Genomic DNA, 24,801 nt, shown 5'->3' on the forward strand with positions numbered 1-24,801 from the left:
GTCTCCAAAGCTGTTAGAGCATCTCTTGTTAGAAGCTGTATGATGCATCTTTTAAAAGTAAATCTGGGAGGGTGTTCTTAAATGGTCCTCTACACTGCTTACAGTAAAACCATATAGGATATCATTAAGTAGAACAGAAACTGTTGGCATAACTAAATTAACCCCTACCATATTCAAACAAAAATCAATAGGAGACTACAGATGAGAGAATAAATGGATAATTTAAATACATTAATCTCCTCTTCCAAAATCCTTCTGAAGGTTACCCCCTTTTTTTTATAGGGATTTTTGAAGGTATACAGCATATTCCCTCTGAACCATAGAGAAAAAGTGGCCTTCAACTGATAAATGCAGTGTACTGCAAGTGAAAAAAATGATAATAACAAAGGTCTTAGAATCCTTAACAACCATTAACAACAACAACAACAACAAAAAAGCCATGTTTTAGAAGAATGAGTGTGCTGCACCTACATGAAACAGGTTGGAAAAGAGAAAGCAACAATTTACTTCACCTTGTCTAGAAAATGGGTCATTAAACAAAAAAGAAAAATCAAAACAAATCCCATCAAATTCAGCAGTTTAATGTTCTTAGTGCAAGAACAAAGCAGAACTTCAGTGGTGAATTCACTAGAATGTATTTAGGTTACAAATACACCAGTTACAGAATAATTTTCTTCTTCAGAAGCACAGAGAGCCAAATCACTTATCGCAGAGTGTTCATTACATAAGAGATGAGGACTTAACCCCCCTAGGCTTGTCTGGTCTCTGGTCTGATGCCGAGTACATTGGCAGCCATCTTCCAACTAGAATATTAGAGGAGATTTGTAACGACATCCTGCCAAAGAAGGGTTGTACCAGCTGTCCAGCACTACGCTGTAGCGAATATTTCTTTTAGCAACTACACTACAATGCAGGAAAACTGGGATCTCACATGCAGTCACTGCCATGAGCTGCAGCCAGTATCCCAAATAAAATCTACTTCTACATAGGTTGGAGGCTTAGCACTATCATAAGCAACTATCAAATTTGGTGAGGGTGTATATATACATAATTATTTATTTATTTCTAAAATACACATATCTACAGGCATATGCAACATACCTTGATTCCTGGAAGAAGGAAATCCCAGTGCTAGTATTTTTTAGCAACGTTATGCAGCAAAACTTCCTTTTTCTGTTTAAGACAAAAGAAGGGGGAGAAACAGTAAGACTTTAAGCTAAAAATGACCTATAAACATATCGGTGATTTAAATCAAGAGATCCACTTCTTATTACTCTTTGACACTTAAGTCTTTTTTTCTTTCTCACCCCTCCCTTTTATTTTTCACCTTTGTTCTCAGTTTCTTTGTTCTCTTTTAATGATAATCCTGCTAAGCCTGGACACCTCTGTCTATTCTGCTCCAGTTATTCCTTGAATACTAACTAGGAAAAGAGAGCAAGCAGTTTCTTCTGTATGCTCTAAATGTTAATATCAGAGAAATGCTGAATCAAATGCCAGTCATGCCACAGCAGTAACTCCAAGCCAAAATGGGATGATTAACTCTGTTCCCATCAGCAGGTTTGCTTTCAAAAGAAGAGTGGAGGCCCCTGACAAAGGGCAAATATCATACCTAACTTCACAAAGAGGTGAAAAGGAAGATACAGACAACTGAAGATGAGCTAATTTAACTTCAGTGCCCAGAAAAATACTAGAACAAATTATTAGAGAATTAATTTGTCAGTGCCTGGGGAATAAATAAGTGACAAGAAATGGCTGACGTTTTTCAAAAATCTATCATGTCAAACTGGTCTGGTTTCCATCTCTGGCAAGGTAATTTGCCTAATGGATAGAGCAGTAGATGTCATACATCTTAAATTTAGTAAAGTTTCCAATCAATAATTCCTACGCAGCTGCATAGATTATTGAAGCTGTTGTTGAAGGGTTTATGCTTCAGATAGTGCTTGATGTGCACCCGGACATGCCGCTGTCTGGCACCCAGATGCTGTCTTCACCAGGTGCCTGCAAGCAGAGCTCCTGGGGGAAGGGTGCTTTAGGGGAACACATAGAGCACCGAACTCTTCTGGTGGGTCATGGACAGCCCATGTGCATTTACCCATCCAGCATTAAGTTACCATAAGGAGGGAGGACATGAGCTGAATAAACCTACTTGAAGAGCAGTCATATGCTAAGTGGGCCATGGAGGGCTTGTCTGGGCATAAACTGTAAAAATGATGCAAAGTGAGATAGGTAACTAATAACCGCTTTGGAAAAAAGGGTGATCAGTGAGCTAATAAAATAGCTGATCACTTTGGTTCATCAGATTTGTTAAAAAGACAAATTCAAATGGCTTCATTTTGGAAGGAAAATTCAAACACACAAATACAACATGAGGAGAAGTTGAGTAGGCAGGAGACATTCCGGAAGGGTTGACAGAGGGGGCCACAAGCAGAACAAATTCATATTGTGCTGTAATTTTCACTTCTCAAGTCAGTGCTCTGACAGGATCTGGAACTATGCTCTTTTCCTACATACTCCTAGTCCACCAACCCAGGTTCACAACTTTTACTTATGGATCATTTACTGATGAAAATGTAATTGCTGGCTGCCAGGATTCAGTCACAGATGAACAGTAATTTTGAGAATCTGGAGTTCTGGACTTTCTTTCCCGCAGGAACAATAATGAAGGATTTGACACCTTAGCCCTCAGTTGCTCCTGTTTAATGAAACACTTCTCCTGTGACCCCAGGAAAAAGGGATTTCCCTTCTGCGATAATTGGAACATCAGTGGTAGAGGCTTTGGGGTAGTTGATTCAAAATTAATAAATAGTATACCTAAGTAAGCAAAATAATTAATCTATGTTGAATGTTATGGCATAAGTACCACGTCAGTACTCTGATCACAAATTTTCCTATTTTTGTTTTATAGTACATTATAATCTATTTGAGGCAGGGCCCATCTCATGATCCTATGTTGCTACATCTACCACTGTGGAACACTGTCCACGGCTAGCACATTAAGTTACTACTCCAATACAAACAATAAAATAACTATAATAACTTGTGTATCAAAATGCTCTCAGCCATTAGAAAGAAGAGCTGATACAACACAACACTGATGAAACTAAATGAGGCATTTTTGTAATCACCTTGCTTCTAAAACTCTTACAGATTAAGCTCAGTACTGCCGTATTTAATTCCCAACACTGAAAGGAAAACTAAAATCCCAAATATTTCTGTCATTGTAACAGAACAAATCACTCACTCAATCTTATTAAAGTTCTTCAAACTATTCTCGAACATAAACCAAGTAGGGCTGTTGTGCTGAGAGAAGAATCTGAGCCACAGCATGGTATGATGCCAGCATATTTATACATTCATTTCCAGAGTATAGGAGGTTTTGTGATTTGTAAGCTTTTTATTCCCCATAAAAATGCAACTTAAAGTGCCTCTGTAAAGCTTTTCACTTAACATAGACTGAGATAGCTCGGAGTGTATCGAAAATGTTACATAATCATTTCCAAGTTCTTATTCTATTCCCTACTCTTGGCATTTAGCAAATGGTATTTTTGTTCATGTAAGTCACATTCTTCCCAACTACAGAGTCTTTTCACAAAAATCAAATTAATCTTATATAAAAATCAGATTCTTAGTATCAATATGTCCAATTTCATTGAATTTTTTTTATCACTTTATGTTCATAGGGCAAGCCAGTGAAATATAACTGAAATGTCAAATGAAATGTATGGCAAAGCGATTAGGAAGAAACTTTTAGCATTTGTTACAGATTAATATGTTAATTACAGAACATATTGTGGAAAAAGATTAAGCATCACCAAAGTAAATTTATTTTTAACCAGCTTTATTCCTCACACTTCATAAATTAACCAGTGGAATACGTAATGGAGAAGAATTCAGGCACTGAGATTGCTAGAAATTATGCAAAACTCCAAAGGATACAAGGTTGCAATACAGATAACTTCTTGTCTTTGCTTTAAAACACACGCTTCATCAAAGAGAATTATGCTTCCTATAAAATACTTATTTTCATAGATTACTTCCAGGTATCTCTAAAATACTTTGCCACAATGATAATGCCAAAGCTGATTGATATTTTAAACCCTATTTTTGTCATGTAACATATTAACAAAGACTAAATGTTGATACCAAGCACAACAATGCCAACGCCCATCTGACATTATAAAAAATATTGCTGAGAGAAACAGCTGCACCTGTAAAAATAACAAAAGACTACAAGGTAATGCAACACAATCTTTAAACAGAACAGCACATGCCATGAGATGTTGATGGCTGCATGAACTTCTCATTCATTCTTGAAATTGTATCTATGTACAAGCTGAAGAAACCTTCAACAACAGAGCCTAGAACAATAGCCATAATGAAAAACGTGGGAGTTTTGCCATGGATTGCAGAAAAACTAGGGGTTTGAGCTATTTTGAGAAAGTTACATGGATTCAATGGCCACTAAAGTCAGCAGAAGTTTTTCTTTTAATTTCAGCTGGTTTGGAGATAGGCTCATACAGAACAGGGGATGGGAATCATTTGCAGCCCAAAGTCTGATCCTCTTCAAAAGCAAGGCTTTTCAATATCTCTGTATAGCTTGTCTGCTGCAACATAAAAACACAATCTTTGTGCTGACATGTTCTTTGGGATAAACCAGTAGAGATATGGGAAATACAACCGCTGTAATTTATAGAGCAACTGATGTCATTTACATTAAAACTAATGTTGTATGGTGCTTGGTTAACTCATGTTCTGGGCAACTTTCCAAGTATTTTGACACATTGAGTATGACAAATAATTTCCTTCTGGTATAAAGCATTGTTTTTATAGAAGAAAGTTTTTATAAAAAGAACATGATATGCTAAATTACAGGTCCACCTGTCAAGAATAATCCTATGGCAATTGATATGTATAAGCATTCAGGTTAACAAAATAACATCAAATTCGAAGGTCATTAATCTGATGATTGGTAATTACTCTAGTGAAGAACGATGTCCCTGTCATTTTGGGGGTTTGGAAGACAATTTTAACCTTTTTGTAGAACCCTCCTCATTAGATTCCCTGTAAAGATTAAGTGTACTTTATTTTGGGGACAAATCTGTAATTGAAACATACAGGTTTTTTATCCAGAAGCATACCAAGATAATGAGACCAGACAGGAATATCCTTTTACTAGTATCTGGGGATCTGTTCCCTAGCAAAACACCAGAGCAATCAAAATCAGTGATCTGAGTTCTAGGATACTACTCGGCCATCCCTCTCTCTCAGTAAGGCCTTCCATATGTGAAGGGGATATATTGTCACCAATTTTGATAATTTTGTTTACTGTTTGCTAGATCTCTGGCCTGAATCAGGACCCCTTTGCTCTTTGTGCTGTTTTAGCACATATAACAACATGTCACAAATTATAACAAAACAGATGAATTTTTCCCCATTTTACAAAATAAGGAGAACAGAAAGCCCAAGAGAAATCCTACCTCAGCTTGGTTGTTCCGGTGGAAGATGCAGAAAGAGATAGACATTGGTGGTAAGTTAATGTTATTGCAATTGCAGTTCAAGAGGTGCAATTACAATTCTTTAAAGCATTGTTAGACCATCATGAAAGAGAGATGACACTGTGATTAATACTCATTAAATTAACAGTAGAGAGTCTCAAAAACTTCAGAAAACTTTGGTTTAGGCTCACAGATGTCCTGCCGATGGCACTCCCCTTGGTACATCTTCTCCCTAGTACGTTGCTTCTCCTCAAATAGCCCGTTTATAACACGCTACTCTCACAAATGATCTATAGCCTCGTTGGACCTCTGCAAGGCTGACAATCAAAACTGTTCTTGGCTGCTTCAGCTGCAGCCTCTGGAGTTTCAAATTGCTCTCAACATATCTGGAAAACCATTAAAGATCAATCCCCTTAGCTTATTACCAGCATATCAGGAGTTATTCATTCTTAAAGTCTATAAAGCTAATGGTTTTCTCAGACACATAGCTAGTCTCTACTGTGCTTGTAGGAATTGAGACGTATGTTGGTCATTCTCTACAGTTGGCCCTTTCATAAAGTGTTATGAGGAAATCCAAGTCGCTCTATGTGGAATGTAAGTGAGGCCAGGCAGGTTGTTAAGAAGTAGGACTGCCAAATGCAGTCGGAAGAGAAACTGTTATATCTTCATTAAAACGTATTTTCGGCTTTCATTTCTAACTCAGTCATGTGTTTAAGGAGCCTTTAACTGATTCTCCCTTCCGCTGAAAGCAGGCAAAACTAACAAACAACTTCCATAAGTTGCTTATATCCTCATAGATTTTTAATTGAAATGCAACTCCCACAGCACCTCATTAGTTCATTGAATGTTGTATTAGTTTAATTTACTGAAGGATTTTTTTGCACCTGCCTCACACATTTACCCCATTAAGCATGTGCAGATTATCAGATAACCGCTCAATTAAACTAAACTATTGTTCAAATTGAATATTTCATTATATTAATAAGGTAAAAAGCTACTTGGCACATATTAGCAAACTTAGCTTGCTTCACTGAAACATATTTTCAGATTAAACTCTGACACTCAGACACTTCAGCATACTAAAGTCAATGGAAATAGTCCAATCAACTCCAATGGCCTTTGGACAAACTTTTAAATTAGGTGATGTTTCTTTAAGATTACTTCTCTAAGGGAAGCTTATTAAAGAATGGATTCATATTAATCTGGTAGCCTTTGTCTTTGCCTGGTTTCCTATACCCCAAGCTCTATAGATGCACCCACAATTCAAAGCAGAACTCATCAAAACTGAAGAGTTTTGCCCTGTTTCATTCCTTGGGTTTTGTTTGAAACTCAGCACCACTTTGTAGACTTTACCGAGTCGTTTGATTCAAAAGCAAAGTTGGGCTGACTCATACATTATGTGCTTCAGCTGGAATGTCTCAGACAGAGCTATTCTGGGCAACAGGGGAAGCTCATTTTCCTGCAGAAAACTGGGAAAGCGGTAGGGAGCACAATTTAAATTGTGGTAGCCTTTTTTTTATTCTCTGATGGTTAAATTCTGTCATCCTCATTCACACTGAACAGTGGCTTAATTTGAATTTAGCCAAGTGATTCAGTTGGGAAGTGCTTGCAAGTAAAATATTATTCTATACAATTACTGTATTGCGGCAGGGTCAGGAAGCCTCATCACAAACAGCTTCCCAGTACACTCATTCCAGTCCTAGAGAGTTTTAAAAAAGACAATAGCTGAACAAAGAGATTAGAGGTATGCATACAGCCATCGCACAACATGCAACCTCACTCCACTCCCCTTCCATGCCAAACTAAGCTCGCCCACCCGACCATTCAATCAGACATCGTGTAGTTATCTTACAGCTGAGTCAGAGCAAAGCAGGCAGTGCTGTTCAGCATGATGGGTAGCCGTCTCGGCGCAGCAGACACTGACTTTCTGTAGAGACTGGGAAGAAATCTGTCCTTGGGAGCATGATTTTCTCAGTGCCGCCTCACTCCTGGTTGGGCTACAAGGCTGGATTATATTTAGTCACCATCTGATAGTGCATCCTAAGCCTTGGGCCCTCATCATGCACTCTCACTTAAGCTGACATGGTTTAATCAGCTGTCTTGTTTTAAAAGGTACTTCACTAAATCAATACAAAAATCAACAAAAGCAGAGATACACTGGCTAACAAGTCCACTCTAAAGAAAAATGAGAAAAGAAAAAAAAAAATCTTTGTTTTGATAAAGCAAACAAAAAATCAATACCTCAATTAAATATTTTGCTAAATCAGATATAAAATATACACAAACCCTTCATCCAACACCATGCACCAAATCTGACCAGTTCTTAGGAAAAACAAGAGACAATTCACTAGTCTGCAGAAAGGACCCTTCTTCAGCTGCCACTACCACTGGTGCAATGCTCTCTCTCACATTATTTCTTCTTGTTGCCAGGTGACTAGCATTACCAGCTAGCTTGCAGCAGTAGATTTAAGACCCTCTTGATTCAATAGTTTTTCTAGGTTGCTGAAAATTAATTACTAGACTTAAAATGTAAATTAAATATATCAAAACATAAGTTTGCCAGTAAAATGAAAGTGGAACTGTAATGTACTGTACTATCGTAGTTAACTAAACAGAATAAGGTCTGACTAGCTGTTGCTATCTTCCTCTTTGTGAAACAAAAAAATTTCCAGATCATTATCAACAGAAATTGTCCCATTAAAGATAAGGAGGCTATCAGCATGGCCAAAATTAGCAGGATTTGTCTCCCAAATGACAGGCTGATTAAATAGCTTTCCCTTGAGGGACAGCAGTGTAGAATTTTATCTGCCTATCAGCAGACCTATGAATGGATGTAACTAGTTAGTGGGTTGATGTAACTGAACATGATGAGGTGCTAGTTATGAAGGAGCTTCTCTTCTGCACTTACAGAACAAAACCTACAAAGCCTTTCTTCATTCAAGCACCATGACTGGAGTCTCCCCTGGACTAAGTTCTTACACAGGCACATCTCTGTTCTTGTCCCCAGATCTGCAACAATTTGAGTGCCTTTGAGGTTACAGACACAGGTGGCCGCTTGGGGACCTGCCCCCAAGGAAACTGCTTCAGTAAACCTCTGTGGCTGGAAATGTTTGTTTAATGTACTGCCAGTCCAAAATTATTACACAATCATTTCAGATTTTTCTTAGCCTCTGATGATCCATGAGCAGACCTGAAGGCAGGTAATTAAGAATCTAAATTAGAATTTTTATTTCTGGCAGTTAATTTCAGTCCGAGTTGATAGAGAATGTGTTGCAGACCTAAAAATAAAATAAACAGTCCTTGTGAGTGAGCTAGCAGAAAATGCCTAGCTAAGATTTTGAGAATGCTATTGTTATAACTTCTACAGAAACCTGTTACAGCTGCTAAAAAACAAAGAAGAAAAAAGAGTCAGATTTAGCATTAGCAATGCTAAAAATGCAATTATTGCTCACAAGTGTGGGTCTGTTCATGTTATCATTCTTCACCTTAGCCTTCCTCTTTATTAATCTACCTCTTCGTATTACTTTTACACTGCAAATTCTCCAAGTCATTTATCCCGTGTTTGGCCAGAATACACAGAATGAAGACCAGTTCTGTTTGTCATCCTCCAGTAATGCAATGCAGACAATAGAAGTAATAAGGAAAAAAATTCCATCAGGAGTGACTGCAGTACACAATTAGAGATATAGCAACATACCCCTTTGCACAAAAGTTACTTAGAGTGACACAGATAACATGGAAACCACTGTGAATGTTATTGCTGGAGATATTTTTTGTATGCAAAGGAATATCCCTGAGGCTGTCCCTTGCCATTCAAATAAAGATGATGCTTTAACCCTGATAACATTAAGAATTAATTCATCCAAAGCTCTGAAACAAGCATGTAACTTTTTTTTTAAAAAAGCTTCTTTTTAAAAATGCAATATATTATTGCAGATCACCAAAGAGAATAATATATTGAAATTCATGTACCCAAAATACATTCAAAGAGTGATAGAAAAGCATTAACGTGGAATCCTCCTACTCAAGTCATTCACTTTTACCTAGAAATGGCATTTTGTCTTTGAACCCTGACTATTCCCACTGACTTAATCAGTAGGTCTTGTGGGAAACAAAGAATGAAGCTGTGGCCAAGGGCCCTTCAGATTTAGAAAGAATAAAACCAGAAGTAGAATTTATCACTTTAAAGCTAAAGATGCTTGACAGCCTTACAGGCTTTTCTCTGGAAAAAGAAATGGAAATTTTTCAACTGATGACAACCAAGGAGAGCTTGCAAACTTACACCCCTTGCTGCATTTCAGCTGGCATCAGAAGAACAACAGGATGCAGGGAATGAGACCCCAGTTTCTACAGCTCAAAGAAAGAAGAACCTTGATTTTGCCGCAAACCTAGACATGAATGTGCAAGCAGTTTCTTTCCGGAGTAAGGATCAATACAATGGAAATATGAAAGTAACCATAATACATGGCTTTTGATGAAAACTAGGAGTTTACCCATTGAGTGCTTCCTTCAGAGTTCACGCACATAGCTCCTGTACTGTTTTCGTGGTCTGACATCCATTATGTTTTAGGGATTTGTGTCTCAAAATGCATTTTTCAGCCTACAGTACAAAGGCTGCCTCTAGAATCAGCTCACTGATAAGCAAGACCAGAGAAGCTCTCCAAACCATCTCAGTTTCACACTTGCATATAATTAACTTCTTTCTCCCATCTAGGCTTGTTTGGAGTTTCACCACATATAATCTGTTAACTGCTGATAAATTAATTTTTTTAATCAAAATGTTTGAGCTTTAGCATAAAGTTTTTAATGTTAATGAATCCTAGCATTTTTTTTTCAAACCATTTAAGAAAGCAAGCCGTTCTAAAGGTTTTTGCCATGCCGGCATCCCAAACTCCCCATTTACATGCATTTGTTTTAGAAGAACACTACCACCACCTGTGGATCTACAACTTGGATCTTGTGCAGCTTTCGGAAATGGTGAACAAAGGTCTGTTGTTCAGAGCGGGCCAAATCTGGGTAAATCGGTTTCACACTAACACCAAAATTCTCAGGGCCGTTTGGTTATCAACTTCAGAAAGAGCAGCATGATTCATTTGGATGGGTCTTACACCCGAGTTGTACAACAGAAGGCCAGGACTTACTGTGGTAGCCTTACAACTATAAAATACATTATCACACACAATGCTATAAAATACATTATCACACACAATGCTATAAAATACATTATCACACACAATGTGCTACATACAAGATAAAGATAACCCAGTCATCAGAACTGTTTCATAAAGCACAGAGATGCAGTGCAAGACAGTAGGGCCACTGTTTTCCTTTTTTCTTAAGTATCTAGCTTCACTAAGGTGGGAATCCTAATAACAAACTGATGAAAGAACTATTTTGGAATTCAGCGAACAGAAAAGCCTTGAAAGATAAATGCTACTTTCAAATGTTTACAATTTCTTTGAGAATACTTTCTTCCTCCTACTGTCTTGAGAATATGTGTATGTCCAACTCCCACAGACAAATACTGCATGAATCTTCATGATGAGATAAAAATATTTTTGTGTACTTTCTTAAAAAGATATTCCTCTCTAACACCTAGACTTCTATTACCTTGCCAGTTCCTCTATATGCTACCAGGGAAAAGAAAATGGTACACAGAGGAAAAGGGTGGTGGCAAAAAGACTGGATTAACACCAAAAAGAGTCAGCTGCATGGGACTAGGAATCTCATTAAGATTACCAGAGTCAAGGGAAGAAACAAACAGCAATTAAATTAACACTACATATTTATATTACAGTATTTTGAAAGAATGCTAGTCAGGATCCATATTTTGTTCCACCTGAAATTATAAAGATGGCAGGAGGATGCCACACTCTCTGCTCTGGTCTGCATGAGAGATACAGCTGGCCCAGAAAGATGAAAAGTCTTGCAACCAAGATCTAAAAGGCAATATCTGTTCCTCCTTTCTAGATACTTTTCTATCATCTCTTCCCAGCTGGAATCAGAAAATTAAGGGCCACATTCCTTGGAGACTGAACGCCTCTGTCCATTTTAGTGCTTTCTAGTGTGCCGCTCGTCTTTACTACGAAGGCCTTTCCAGAGACACATCTGGCCCAAAGCAGGTAGTAGCAACAATCTCATAAGAAAGCTAGGAGCTCCTCACAAGTTTTCCAGCCCAGACTGGCAGATGCAAGAGTTTCTGATAATCATCAAAACAGTCGGATGCTTTCTGAAGCTTATCTGAGCCAAACAGAACCTCAGGCCCTTCTGAGGTTTGTCCTGCATTGGTTTGAATAGGCTTCAGAGAGTCATTGTATCGTATTTTGAAAATGATTTTGTTTGTTGTGCTCAGAGCAGTAGCCAACAGAGTAAGGAGACTGCACTTCTGTGCCATATCACCCATGCTCATATGTTTGCTTTTTCAGCCTCTGCTGTTTGATCCTCCACAATGGATTCTATACAGATACAAAAATTAGACGTGACGCTGGGGAATATATTCAAATGAAACAGAGGCTACTAGAAAAATTATTAAAAGAGTACCAGGGATGGGATTTCTCTGCTAAAGGCTAAATAATGTTAATTTCCTAGAAACTGATCCAACCTTTATACTCGGTGGCTCAGCACTGCAGGCAGCACATCTGTTTGCTGCGTGAAGGTCCTGGGTTTGGGAAGGACTTGGCATTCTTCCGTGTGTGGTCAGCAGGGTGTCTAGAAACCGATGCTTCGCTTGATGTGGCAAACTACAGGGTTCCAAGAATAATGATGTCTGAAACATTATCCAGAGAATAAACAAATAAATTTATTCTTTCTTCCCCCTTGTGACAAAGCCAAACTTGTAACATTTAGCATGGGTTTTTTATGATTTATAGATTTTAGCCTGGTATCTTATATAGATAAGGTAAATGACTGTGTGTGCAACTTTGTCTTGCCTTCCACCAAACAGCTTTTAAGCCTGCCCATCAAGTTTCAATCAAATTTGATGAAGGAAAGGTCTCAAAGATACAAAATTCCTGCAATTTTAAGGGAACACACAGAGAACAGAGAGGTTATATAGGTTATCTACCGAGGAAAAGGTTGCACTGCGAGCCAGACCTTTATTGGACACTAGGTCATCCACTCTTAAGGCTTCTCTCACCTACAGTGAGAGGGAAACCTTGACAGTACCATTTAAAGCACCCCAAGAACTCCAAGTGGGCTCAGACATCTGATCAGGGGCATGGCCACAATGCAAATTTAAAAAAAAAACAAAACAGAAGTCTTCTAAATCAATGAACCATAGACCCAAATACATAGGAAAACAGGCTTCATTAAACTCCTCTGTCCATAGGGCTACCTAGTAAGGTTATTTGGACCAAACTTTTGCAAACAGCAATTTGAGCAATAAAGTGTGAAATGTTAGCTCTCTGCATCTGCCAGCACATCACTTCGCAGTTTCTCTTTCTTTCTTCTTGTCTATTTACTGAAAACAGCATTGAAGTGACTGCTCCAGCAGATTGAGAAGTAGATTAATTCCCATTTCTCAAGTGGATGGTATCTTGGACCAAGCTTTGATTTTATACAACTCCACTAGACACATGAAAGCCACCGATCCCTCATAAACTCTATTAGACACTTATATGCTGCACAGTGAAGTTCTGATTGATCTTTCATTACATCAGTTCTGTCCTACAGCCATACTCTTGCTCCATTGTCAAGGTATAAATATTGAAAAAGTTACACAAAACACTAGTTCAACAAAAAAAGGATGTATTTCACCGCAAAAGCTGGTAGCACACAGCAAGTAGCAGCCAACAGTAACCAGCAGCATGCAGCATAGCTAGTTGTTGCTCATAGCCCTAGACCTTAGGTGTTCAGCCTCCATATTGTGGTTCACACCATGAGGATAGGCAAGGCTGATAGGATTCAGCCTAACTGGTAATCTTGCTCTCTTCTCTCTCTCTCCTGTATTCCCACTTGGACCCAGTCCTCTTTATTCTCTGCCTTGTGCAAAATAGTATGTTGGACACACTAAGGAAATATTTGATATTTCTTGGAGCAAGCCACTCATGCCACATAGCCAGAAAGCAGCAGAGCAGTATCAGACCTGCTGATTTTAGCTAGCAAGCTACAAAATGCCTTTTTGGCATGCCTATCCTCATTCTTAAATCAGGCCTTCTGAAGGAGTAATTGGAATATGGCCTTAGAGTCTGTGAAGCAGAGCACGGACCCATGCAAAGCCTGGCAGGCTATTTTGAAATCCCTCTGAGCAGGGCAGACCAGCTGCCTTTAGCACAGAAATCTCAATCAGCTAGGTTTCTCTTGAAACTGAGCCAAATAATAACACAGTGATACAGCAGCCTCTCCTCAGTTTTTATCAATGCCAAAATAAATGAGAGGAAGAGAGACGTTACATAATGGTGAATAAAAATGGATATTTTTTTTTTTTTTTATCCATGTTCTCCATTAATGTGGGAGGCTGGAGCCAAAGATCAGAGGGCAAACCTACAATTCCCTGTGCCTCTTTAGCAAATGCAGTTGGAAGAATAAATATAGTAGAGAAAATGTATTCCCAGCCTGGAGTGTGGGTAGATCCCACTCTCTCTGCTCAGCAGGACGGCTGCTAATGCTTGGACAGAAGCCCTGATCAGCTGAAGGAAGCCCACTGTTGCAATCGCTGACCCTCACTCACTTAAGAGACAGCACAAAATCCAGCCCTCACTCCATTCAAGGTCTTTCCCCTCCAGTTGAAAAATGTGTTGTCAGCATAAAAAGGGAGGTGTGCACATCTTGAAAGCCAATTTTTGTTATTGCAAGAGCCCAGAAGGCTGAGAAGCTGAAGGCTAGAGGAAGCTCAGACCACACCCAGCCACCATCCCTATTGCTATCCACCACCCCATTACAGAGTTACGCTGGCTCACTTGGAAGAATTAGAGGTTGAAAGCTTGAGATGGGATGTGATAGGAAAGGGAGTGAGTAGCAGTATCCTTGAGAAGTTTGACTGGATGGGTATATATAACATACTATATATACTGGCATCTTTTATTGATAAATGGTTACAAGGACAGCGAAGGTCATATGCGTCGACTGTCAGTGTAGTAAGTGCTAGTACTCCTCCTCATACCAGGTATCAAGCAGCCAGCAGGCAACTACTTGATTGTGGTCACTAGTTACATGAGAAGTGTATGAAATGGAAGCTGGGATGTAACAGGCTTTTCAGTTCACTGTCCATTCCCAAAACCCAGCCAATGAAAAACAATTTCTTTTTTTACATTATCCTGACATCCAGTTCTCTAGCATGGCACATGCATTACTCTGGCAAGAGGCTGATAGGAAATTTGTACATCGGTGCGTGAAATGAAAATGAAACAAGGCTGAAATTCATCCAGCAAAACAGGAGTCAACTCAAGGGCTCGTTGGATACATGTGAAGATGGATTTGGTGCCTTGACTCACAGAGAAACACAGATCACGTGTAATTAAAACCTGCACAAGTGAGTTTATGCCTGTCAGCTCCAAAGTATCACCACCACTAGATTCTCCACTTCTTTGAAGAGAACAAAAGGTTCGCTTTGACTATGACCTACCTGGAGAAGCAGCTGTTGTGCTGAAAGCTTGTGTAACACTAGCTGCTATGAATCATATCATTGGTTTTAGAGGTATTAAATTTGGATATTTTTATATGACAGCTAAAGCACAAACATAGTGTCTCTGGTGATAATTGCTATTGTCACTGAGAACGCTAGGATTAGAGATTGTGAGCAGATGAAATGAAATTGTAAAGTCTTGGCAGAAGGTTTTGAAACCCTGCAAGGACTTCTTAGGTAACTGCTGCTGGCTGTACAGGGGACAAAGATTGCTCTTCAGAACTGAAACGGGCCCTTCAGGGAGCGGCACTGGAGGAAAGCTCAAGTAGTACTCCTAGCAACAATTAATGTCAGGTGCTATACATAAATGGACCTTGCAGAAGAGTTTGTTGGGATTAAAGAAAAGTTTGTTTCAGACTGATAATCATTTACTTGTTGCATTTTTAAAAATTCCTTCACTTTTATTTTCATAACATATTAAGTGTGCTTTGACTTTTCACTTCTTAATTTGTTCTGTTTGTGGGCATCTGAACAGTCATAGAATCATAGAATTGTTTAGGTTGGAAAAAACCTTTAAGATCATCAAGTCCAACTACCAATCTAGCACTGCGAAGTCCACCACTAAACCATGTCCCTAAGCACCATCTCTACCTGTCTTTTAAATACCTCCAGGAACAGGGACTCAACCACTTCCCTGGGCAGCCTGTTCCAATGTTTGACAACCCTTTTGGTGAAGAATTTCTCCTAATGTCCAGTCTAAACCTCCCCTGGCACAACTGGGACCATTTCCTCATGTCCTATTGCTTGTTACTTGGGAGAAGAGACTGACCCCCACCTCACTACAACCTCCTGTCAGGCAGTTGTAGGGAGCGATAAGGTCTCCCCTCAGCCTCCTCTTCTCCAGGTCGAACACCCCCAGTGTTCTCTCAGCCACTCCACATCAACCTTGGGCTCCAGACCTATCACCAGCTTTGTTGCCCTTCTCTGGACACCCTCCAGCACCTCAATGTATTTCTTGTAGTGAGGGGCCTAAAACTGAACACAGTGTTCAAGATGTGGCCTCACCAGTGCCGAGTACAGGGTGGCAATTGGTCCATGCTCCTGCTGGCCACACTATTTCTGATACAGTCATGATTATCAAAAGTGGATTTAGAAAGGGTCATATTCACAAATAAAACTACAAAAAGTTTTGGAGAATGATAGACTTTACCACCTCTGTGCCATCACCCCACAGCAATTTATCAATCTTCCTGTCTTATCCTAGCTCCTGAAACACATGAAGCACAGCCTAGAATTGCATTTTAGCAGCAGGTTGGAGTAATAGATGCTACAAGGAATAGTGGCATTCCTAATGCGTGGTGTACTGTGCACCACGGGGAGTTGAAATCTCACTTTGTATGCCTTATGGCAAGCCATAAATTCCTGATTTTATGTGCTGATGTAAAAACCTGTTTAACAAATCCATTGGAGCAGACTGCCTGGATCAATGTTATGACAGGCACACAGAATCCCAATGGCATTCCTATGAGAAGATATCTGAACATCTTGATTCAGAGGTATATTTTAATATGTTCATGAGAACACACGTTAGAATGAAGGAATTTCTGTTTCCATCTGCAGTGACTCAGTATTGTTGTAGCCATAGAGAAGCTAAACTTCATCTCTAAAAGGGCATATACTGTTTTCCATCACAGCTGTCCTGAACGCAGTTTGTGGGCAGCTAGTGACATGTAACAGCACTCTCCTCAAACTCATAATTGTCTATATAGTTAACGTTATTTTTTGTGTTTCTGTTGCCAGATGACAGCATATTTTTAAGAGTGTAATTCATCACTGTTCTTGGATGCTCAGAGAGACAAGGAGGAAATATAGATGAAATATATTGATAGTTTTGAGAGGCGACTAAGCAAGAATCATCCTGAACCATAACTAAGAAGTGCACTAGGATTTTACCATCAAATGTACAAAGAACTAGCAGGAAAATAATTTCACTATGGTGAATTTAAATGTATGCATTGCTGCATGCACCAAAGAGGGTCTTTGATGTAACATAAAGAAAATGTGAGGAATGGACAAGCAATGACAGCTATACATGCTGAATTTGTATCTTATTGTATCACTTGGTGGAGGATATTATTAAAATGTAGTTAGCTACAGCCCAAGTATTCAGGCCTCATACCATAAATTTTACAATTGCTTTGTGTGCACAAACTGTAACTGACAGTTGATAATCTAAAGCACTCAAGGATATTCCAAAAATCATCAGGTTTGAGATATCCAGAGGAAATGTATGCAGTACTAATTATTAACCACTCAACCACCAGCTCGCAGAAATATCTAGCTGACATAAGAAGAAAAAAAAACACTACGCAAATCAGCTCGGTATTATAGTGGTTGTAGAAAAGTGATGGGAGTTGCAGGACAGTTCCAAATGTATGCAGAGTGTCTGTGAATTACATACATATGCTTTTTTGCAATTGCTGCGATGAAAAAAAAAGTGTGAACTTTATCTGAGTGCTCAACATTTCTCAGCTTAGAAAAAATCTTGAAAGCCCTGGGTTTATGGTGGATTTAGCTCTCAGGAAAGAGGCTTGGAGAAAACTTTCATCTTTGTCGCAAATCCTACAAAGATGTGACCTTGCCATTTATAAAGCTACAGAGCACATTAAAAGGAGAACTACCATTCCTGTAGAAGAGGCTACGAACGTGTAATGGAACAAGCTTCGCAAAGGTTAGAGTGCATGAGGTAAAAGTATTTCCTCAGAATAAATCATCTTGACCAAAAGCAATGCAAAGTTAAAAGGCATGGCTTCTCTCAACCATGTGAAAGTCAGGTAGGTTTTTCTGCCTAAGAGAACATGCACATCATTCAAACAATTTTCAGATGCATTGCATTTACTGCCAGATTATCCATCTAAGCAAGCAGTTCCTTCTTGCAGATGTCATTTGGTTCAGCACATAAAACATTAAGTGAGGCCAAGACTCAACACAGAAATTAATGTACAATCCAGGGATAATTGTGTGCTGATGGCTTGTAATGAAATCTGTTGCTAATAGAGAATATTGGTATTGTCAATGAAACAAAATGCTCTCCCCCAACACCATTCTCTCCAATGCCAGCCAAGCTTGTCCTTTGCCTGACAAGAATTAAAGTCTTAAATTAATTGTCACAACATTAATCCAACTCTTTGCCCAATTACACTGTTGCTCGAATCATTAGGGTTCTGATGAACTAGAAAGCCACACTGAAGAAGCCCAAAATTTCCCAACTGCAGGTTCTCAAACACTCCAACAAGAAGGAAAAAAGACATAAAACAATTATGTATTGCAACAATACAGTGCATTGCATTTGGGAAGCTTTTAGCCAGCAGATCTTTTTCAGAAACGAGGATCGATAGCTGCGATATGCCAATTTCTCTCCTGCTTTGCTGTTTTCAGGTACAGGAGAAGAATCCACATTTGCAACCATACCTGCCAATCTACCAAACAGAACAGCCAACTTCCATTGCTTTGCAAAGGAAATGGGAATACATTAGCACAAAATAAAAGCAATTTATTCAGCATGAACAGTTTGTAATAATATACAGTACATGTTCTGTGCTACATAAGCCTTTTCATATGTAATTAATATTTTATTAAATTTTTAACATTAAATTACTTTTCTTAGGAAATAAAAGATTATATTTTCCAGTTCATGGATGCAAATCTACATATAAATAATGTAAGCAATGTTAAAATATCAACAGATATCAGTTTACTACAAAATAAATTACTTACTTCCCCAGAGAATGTTTAATCTCAATTATTGCTCGTGGAAAGCACACACCACTAACAAGCAAACCAAGAACAATCTCCTTTCCAAACAGGCAAATACTGCAAACATTTTTATAATTAAACTGCACTATATACTCAATAACTGCACCCCAATCCTGCTCCTAGGAATAGGGAATTCTCAAAGCTGTTCAGCTCCTTCATGTAAATTATTCCTATGTTGCCCAAGAGGAAGACAGGTACCTTAGTAAGTATTGGAGCGAATGCTGCAAATCTTGTGTTCGGAGAGTCATTGTCAGGGCTTACAAACATCACAGTTTATTTGGTACCTGACTTCTCAACTGCAAGGTTTCATAGGCTCCTCTAAAAAGGTTGGAGGTGCTTCAAAACTCAAATATGGGCAGGATAAAGTCATGCTGAGCTGATAGCTACTGCATTTATTTCTCCACGTAGTGTGGTAGAGGCAGCAGATACTTTTTGGACAACTACCTTACAGGTAACTCACTCATCAACTCTCAAGAAAAGGGAAACAGAGTTCTAGGCCTTCCTTACCAAGAATGGTATTCACTCCACCAGATCCACGGACCAAGAGTTCTGTAACCATTTGGCTAATAGGCTGTTCTCATCTTTTTTTTGATATGCTAGAAATGGAGGAATTGGCGCAAAATCTGATTGGTGTATTGGTGGAGTGTCTCACACTCTCAAAGCTAAGAAAATGCTCTGAGCTGTAGCGTTATGCCCAGCTGGCCAACCAAGTCTGAGGGCAACACCAGCCAAAGCACAGCCTAGGTCTCCTGGTAGAATAGGTGCTGTCATCAGCTTTGTCAGTGCTCCACAGCTTATCACAGAAGTGATAAGACAACTGTGGAGTGCATGTAGCCTGACAGCATCTGATAGCATTAGTAGCTTTATTCTACATGTTCAATGGGATAGAAAAAGAGAGCATTGCCTGTCACCAAAAGAGAAAATTAGTACCAACTCGGAACAAGCGCCAGGTCTATAATGACTGTACACAGATGTTACTAGAGTAAACTTGAGGAAAATATGATAAAGGCTGAACAATCAGCCATCCGCCATTGGGTGAAAATATTCAGAGTAGCTGGTTGAGTGGGAACATGTGCAAAATGAATGAATCGTGCATGGACCCCAGATGCATGAGAACATCTGTGATGATGATGCTGGCATTGAGAACTACTTGCATATTCATGCTGTCATTATCACTCCTATTTCTGTGCACCTCCTTATTGCACAGAACAGCTACAGTCTCATATCTACAGTCAACAGCCCTGAGATCATTGGGATATCCAGTTAACAGCAGCATCCTCAGTTTTGGTCAGAGTAAAACAAATTACAACACAAGTGGGCAACGTACTTAGCAATTCCAGCATTGCACCTACACAAGCCTCTTGGTGGCCATCTTGGTCATCATTTGTAATCATCTTTCAATCACACTACAGTAGAAAATGTTGGCCTTTAGAAGCTTCACAAGTTGTCATTAGCTACATTTCTCCAACGGTAAAGGAGTTTGCATGTTGGTGTAGTGTGTTGTACAAGGTCATTTATACTCATGTTCAAGGCTCCTCTGTGCTTCCAGAGTAACGTTAAAGGTATCTATGCATAAGCAAATTAAACTCCTTATCTCTGCAGTTGTAGCAAGTGGACTGAATTGGACTGAGTATAAGTATCTACACGAGACTGAATATATTCAGTGCTACACAAGGTCAGGCCCCTTGACTATGAGCTCCAGGAGATGGGCATCTTGTCCTAGTGGCCCTTTAAGCCTGCACCACAAGAAAGTGCAATCAATTAGAAAAAGAATAATAAACCCCCATGTGATATGGAGAAAGAGCAGGTCACGAAAACAGTTGTAGAGTTTGCCTGGTAATACACTCATCATCTCTCACATTCTTGTTATAGAGGTAACTATTGCTTCCCAATGTTTCTTGCCTTCCACTGCTTATTAATATTTGTGCAAGCTGTTTAGACCTGTGTTATTTGTATGAGACAAATAATAGAACTAACTCCATTTCCACTGTTTGTGTCTCTGCTATCATTTGCACTTTCTACTGTAAGCTGGTGTATGGTAATGAAGGTGGGCAGGGTTTCCATTTCCACCAGGTCAAAAAATACCATATCACCAGCCACTGCTATCCTGCGCTGTCTCTGGCCAGCACCACAGTTAACTACATCTTTCACACACTCCTACGCTCTGCAAATTGTATTAGGAACTTTTGATCAGCAAACTCAGTGCTGTAACAGTTACTGTGCCTCCTAAATTAACCTTTATTTGCTCTGGCCATAATATTTTGACATATGTGTCACAAAGAGGCAGCCAAGGGGACATGCAAATAAACTGGAAAGGAAATTAAGAACTAAACGTAACCTTTCAGTAAGTAAATAATCCATGTAAAAGCAGAGGAATGATCCTCCCTGATAAACAAGAGTGAGTTGCTAAACAAAGTCAGTCGTGGAGGACAGAAGGCAGATTGACTAATTTTTATTAAATAACCTTCTTTCCCCCAAAACTCAATAAATGAAAGCGTGTATTATGCAACTGTTCCCTTTTCCTTAAAACTAATCTATAAGAATATATAGTCAGTGCATACATGAAAATGTGCATATAAATTTGGATTTGTTACACTGGGTTATAAACTGGAGCATAAGCAGAACCATATCAGGTAGTTAATACAGACATTAATGCAACTTTAAGATGATTTACGTGGTTTTGACATTGCTTCTGAAAGCCAGATCAACCCTCATCAAAACAAAAGCGTAACATTACCAACCCTTTCTCTGGCATTTCCTTTCCATAATGCCTCCAACAGTTCAAGAGCACCTGAGTAGCCACACACCAACACCACCATCCTCAGGCTAACCAACACCGCTGCCTTGATTCCTTTTCCCCACCATTTCCCTATGCTGATGCATTGCTGCTTCTCCTATATGCAGGCCACAAGCTTTTGAGGCCAGAGATCTTCACGCACACACCCCCCACACCCTCACTGCATGGCAGAGGTTCCTAGCACACTCACAGAACAAATAAGTATATTGTGGTGCTAGTAGCTTAGACAGCATTAATTTTGAAAACTTCATTTAAACGTGGGACTCCTTTACAGTAATCCCTGCAATATAACCCAGACCTTGTTGAATTACACCTTAAAATAGTTCCCTGAATATTTTAGATCCATTACTAATATTGTGAACTGCTAAATGCTGATGCTTTTGCTGACTACAAAAGCAGTACTGTAATATTTGTTTGCATTGGGGTTTCTACAGGAGTTTCTCCTCTTCTTGCATAAAGCTTGCTCTTTTATTATGTGCCACCAGGAACTTCATTACTTAAATTGTTATATACCTAAACACAGAAGGCATCCAATCTCAAAATGGTAAAACTGCAGTGCACAAGGAGCAGCACTGAGAGATCCCATCCGACACCCAATGCCAGCTTTATCAGTTGTATAGTTGAATTTTGCCAGGCGTTATATCATAATTCATGGGATCTCTTGCTATCCAGGAAAAAATTCATGTTATGTCAGCTGCAGGCAGACTTGACGAATTGGAGGCTCCAAAGCTTTATTCTTTCCCCCCCACTTTTTCATCCCCTTTCTTCTGCAGCTCAATACAGAGCACGCTCCAAGCTGCCCTCATTGGTGTGGGCAAACAATAATGCTCAGGGGCCATGCCACTGGCTGGCGTGGTCTGGGCTGATCCTCAGGCCGGGCACCATTCTCATGAGATACTTTCTCATGTCAGTGCATTATATATAGGGAAACAGCATAGCTTAGTGAGCATTACAATGGGTTGGAATTCAAGATAAACAGATTCTATACGTAACACCTCCCTCCAAGTGGCTTTAGGCAAGTCACCTGGCTTCTTAACATTTCCTCTCCAGTAATGAGGGTGGAGGCAGATCTACTTCACCAAGACCTACTGATGGAAAATGCTAAGAATTAGAATTTGATGCTAAACCAACTAATGTGTGTAATCTGTTGGACTAATCTCACCTGTGCATGGACTGCACAGAAGGGAGAAAGAGAAAAGCAGCAAGGTGACAACATTCAATGCCTGATCAAACCAAGCTGCTCCTAATTTGTTTCAATACATCTCTCAAGATACAGCTTGTCAGAGTCACCTGAATAATCCTGGTATAATTCCAATCCATATTCCTATCTAAAAAATTGAAAATCTTTAGCATGCAATTAATATAGCTGGCAACGACACAGCACATCCATCTGCCCTCTTGCACCAGATGAGGTTTAATAACCAATATGCCTGTTGGGCTCAAATAATTTAGAGCCCATATTTGTTCTCGGGAGTGGCTCTTGCTGGCTAAAGGTTTCAGTACTTCCTCATAAATTTAAGGACTCAATCTGTAAGGGAGGGAGGGGGTGCACAGAGGAAGAGGTTTGTGGGAGAAATTGTGTACATGGGTGACAGTTTATAAAAACAGCTTCTCATAAGGAAAAGTTGCTTTTGTGCAGGCATTTTGAAGTATTAAATTTTGATAACTCTTTAATCACTGCAGTTTAATGAGATAGAGGCAGCAGGTGAAGGGGAAATCCATCATGTCAGTTCAAGTACCTGGCTCTCTTCCTGCTGTAAAGATTTAACATGACACAGTAGTCTGAAGCTCTCCTTTTGCAGCTGCAGTTCAGAGCAGGGATTTTGTAGTCTTCCAAGAATGTTTGACTTCCCTGAAGAAACCTTTTTATGCAATTAAAAGTCATCCTTCACTTCCCAAGCAAAAAAAAAAAAAAGCACTGTTCAAAAAGTGCAAACAAAGTGCCTGGATTTAAACATAAGATTTTTTAATTTTAAAATTGGCCAAGACAGATTATTTTATCCTGTAGAAGTGTTTGTTGCAAGTGTCACTGCAGACCTTTGTTTGATGCAGTGCTTAGTTTTTAATTCACACTTAAGAAATGTTAGCCAATAAAATCAAAGTCCCCAGTGATACTTGTGGCCTCTCAGGTATTATTAATTTTATTATGAAGTTCTTATATTTTATCCCACAGAATCTCCAGGCATATAAATAAACAAATTGCTTTCTGCAGATGAAAGAGATGTGGATGAGCAGCCAGCATTCATAGATCCCACGATCCAATCTTAACCCACAGGCACACTGTTCCTCACATAGGTAAAGCGCATTGTTCGAAAGTTTGAGACATTGAGTCCCACAGTGAGGAAGGGAATAACAAAACACCTTATTTTACAATAGCTAATAGAAATTACTTGGGCTGTCTCAGAAGATATACTTGCATAAGCCAAAAGTGCAAGCGCATTCCTGGTGTAACCACAGTGAAAGCTGCTGCTTTCCTATACAGAAGGATATTGCTTGGTTCTTTCTGTTCACATCGATGTTCGGTAAGCTTATTCCCTGTGGGAAGCTTTCTGTCAAGACAATACTGGAACAGCTATAGCTTGTACCTTTCTCCAATGCCAATTTGCTTCTTGGGGAGCATGGATCTGGGTGGAGTCTTTGGCATTGGGAAAGTAGGTTCTTTGAGATCACATCCACACAGACAAAAATCTTCAGCCAGTTCTCACAACCCACCCCTTCTGCCAGTGCCTCAGTTCTATTTATTGGTTTGATATTAGATTTTCCCAAGAATCATTTGCTATGATCCAAGACACAGAAAAGGTATCATTATTTTTTTAAAATTGAAAAATTGTCTTCCCCTTTGTCCTATCAGCTATGATGTTAGCAGTCTGTCAAACATAAGTCACAACATAACCAGATCTTCCCACCACTTAAGGAAATATAATTAAATTTAAGATTTCACAGTTTTCACTGTCTAATAATTCTTAACCTGTTTTGTTACTAATACCCTTTGAAAAACTAGCATATATTTACAAGAACAGGGAGACAAATATGACAGCTGAACTATAATTTGAGGACCACTGCTATTGAAGTGCTTCTGTTATGAAGCCAGATTACTTTTTAAATAACTGTTCTGATGTGCCAATCAAAAA

Source organism: Egretta garzetta, unplaced genomic scaffold (genome assembly GCF_000687185.1).
Source record: "Egretta garzetta isolate BGI_Z169 unplaced genomic scaffold, ASM68718v1 scaffold39, whole genome shotgun sequence".
Lineage (NCBI taxonomy): Eukaryota > Metazoa > Chordata > Aves > Pelecaniformes > Ardeidae > Egretta > Egretta garzetta.